Raw genomic sequence first — 2,500 nt, 5'->3', positions numbered from 1 at the left:
ACCTAACCTATGTTGCGCCGTAACCTAACCTATGTTGCGCCGTAACCTAACCTATGTTGCGCCGTAACCTAACCTATGTTGCGCCGTAACCTAACCTATGTTGCGCCGTAACCTAACCTATGTTGCGCCGTAACCTAACCTATGTTGCGCCGTAACCTAACCTATGTTGCGCCGTAACCTAACCTATGTTGCGCCGTAACCTAACCTATGTTGCGCCGTAACCTAACCTATATCGCATCTTAACCTAACCTATATCGTATCTTAACCTAACCTATATCGTATCTTAACCTAACCTATATCGTATCTTAACCTAACCTATATCGTATCTTAACCTAACCTATATCGTATCTTAACCTAACCTATATCGTACCTTAACCTAACCTATATTGCCCCTTAACGTAACCCATATTGCGCTGTAACCCAACACACGTTGGGCCTTAACCCAACACACGTTGGGCCTTAACCCAACACACGTTGGGCCTTAACCCAACACACGTTGGGCCTTAACCCAACACACGTTGGGCCTTAACCCAACACACGTTGGGCCTTAACCCAACACACGTTGGGCCTTAACCCAACACACGTTGGGCCTTAACCCAACACACGTTGGGCCTTAACCCAACACACGTTGGGCCTTAACCCAACACACGTTGGGCCTTAACCCAACACACGTTGGGCCTTAACCCAACACACGTTGGGCCTTAACCCAACACACGTTGGGCCTTAACCCAACACACGTTGGGCCTTAACCTGCTCTGTAATTGTCATACGACGCGTTAAATTAGTGTAGTGTTGCCTAACTGCAACCCCCGCAATATAGTTTGCTACTCGCACTGCCCGGTCCCCAGTGTATCGCTTCATGTTAAACACCTTGCAGCTATACACTGTAATGTGGATGGCAGCAGGACGTACATGCTCAATGCCCTTTGCAGTTGTTCATTGGCATTCGCAGTTGTTCATTGGCATTCGCATGGCGAAGCACTTAGCCTACGCTGTGGTATGGCCTGTGTCAACTGTCCGCTGATATTGTACGTCCAAATCACACACTGTACTGCACATTGGTCCTCATGTACTGAATGATACATCGTGGTACATGTGACCGTACAACGACTGCGCCAACAACGGCGAACCATGCGGTCCAAATGTTGTGCACGCAGCTACGTGTCGTCTCCCTATAAGAGCTGGATTGCAGTGTGGTATGCCCTGGATGGCGATCAGCATGAGCCGTCTGTTGATGTAGTGGCGCGTGTTGTCAGACGTTGTCGTCTCTTCTCACACACCGTGATAGCATGGTGCACTGCGTTCCACATCTGCGACATGCGACAGAGGCCGGTTGACAGTCGTTCGCGCAATGGACATCGCATACGTACGGGGGCCACCTTCCACGTGTTTGCGAAGCGTGCACATGTTGTTGCGTGTATGTGGGCAGACATAGTGTGTCGTGACACCTGACACAGGCATGCAACAATCGTTGAATTTGCAAATGGCGATGGACGCCTACGTTTGCTGGTGACGTTACGCAAATGAACAACTGGTAAACCGTTGTGGTGCGGTTGTTCTCGCTAGAGGTGAATCAGTGATGGCGACGATCGGTTGAGCTACCAACCGGTTGTTTCAGCGATACCCACCATGCCCACGAACGTGAATGGCATGTGGGTGTGAAGCGATACGCGGCGGTGGCTGGGTGGGACCGGCCCCGGCCGGTGAGGGGGGGCCTCCCGGCGTGCTGGCCGCGCGGTGCGTGGGCGCACGCGCTACAGCCGGCTGGTGGGGGCGGCCACTGGCAGGCGCGCCGGCCGACGGAGGCGGCAGGCGGCGCAGCTGCGCGCCGGCGCACCCTGCACGCGGCGCCGTGCGGCCAAAGTAGGTCCTCGCGGGCCCGGTGCGAAGCGCGGTGGACATCTGCAGTGTGCTGGTCCGATTGAGGACTGTGTGCGCTGAGGATGCGCCGCCGCCCGGCGCTCGGCGCCGCGACGCCGTCTGCTGCTCGGTCGCCTCTGCGGTTCTCGCAGGTGGTTTGTATCGCAGCTGTGCGGACGTGTTGGCGCGTGCGCTGTGCTGGGAGAGTTCGCTTCGGCACCCAAGTGGGGCTTTTGTCCTTCTGTGGCGCTGGCGTTGGAGCTGCCGGTCACCGTAGGTGGCGCGTGTTGTCTCCCGCCGGCAATGCCACGACAGCACGCTCCCGGGCCTCTGTCGGCAGCGGCAAGCTCAGTTGGGAGCACGGGTGGTCGCACCTAAAGCGTCTACTCGCCAAACTCCGGGCGATTGCGCCTCTCTCGAACCCGACCAAGTACTTAGGACGGCGCTGCGCGCCGCCGGGACCTGAGAGGGTTTCGAGGTGTATGGTGCAGGGGAGCTCAGCCTCCTCCTGTTTGCAGAATAATTGAGCGGACGCTTGCGTGTTCGCGCGGGCCCCCGGGACACACTCCCGGGCGGCCGGCTGCTCAGCTCTAGTTGACGCAGCTCCCTGGTTGATCCTGCCAGTAGTCATATGCTTGTC

At 56.7% G+C, this 2,500-nt stretch overlaps 1 non-coding gene across 1 annotated transcript in view; it reads left to right on the top strand.

Annotated features, from left to right (window-relative positions):
- Window positions 1-2,464: 2,464 nt before the first annotated feature.
- Window positions 2,465-2,500, top strand: part of LOC126449139 (small subunit ribosomal RNA) — a 1,910-nt gene continuing 1,874 nt past the window's right edge. The window contains exon 1 of the ribosomal RNA XR_007584361.1: window positions 2,465-2,500. This exon is cut by the window's right edge and continues 1,874 nt beyond it. This is a non-coding gene — a ribosomal RNA (small subunit ribosomal RNA).

This window comes from Schistocerca serialis, unplaced genomic scaffold (genome assembly GCF_023864345.2).
Source record: "Schistocerca serialis cubense isolate TAMUIC-IGC-003099 unplaced genomic scaffold, iqSchSeri2.2 HiC_scaffold_659, whole genome shotgun sequence".
Lineage (NCBI taxonomy): Eukaryota > Metazoa > Arthropoda > Insecta > Orthoptera > Acrididae > Schistocerca > Schistocerca serialis.
The sequence above is the reverse complement of the archived record's forward strand: the minus strand, read 5'-3'. Positions and strand labels throughout refer to the sequence as shown.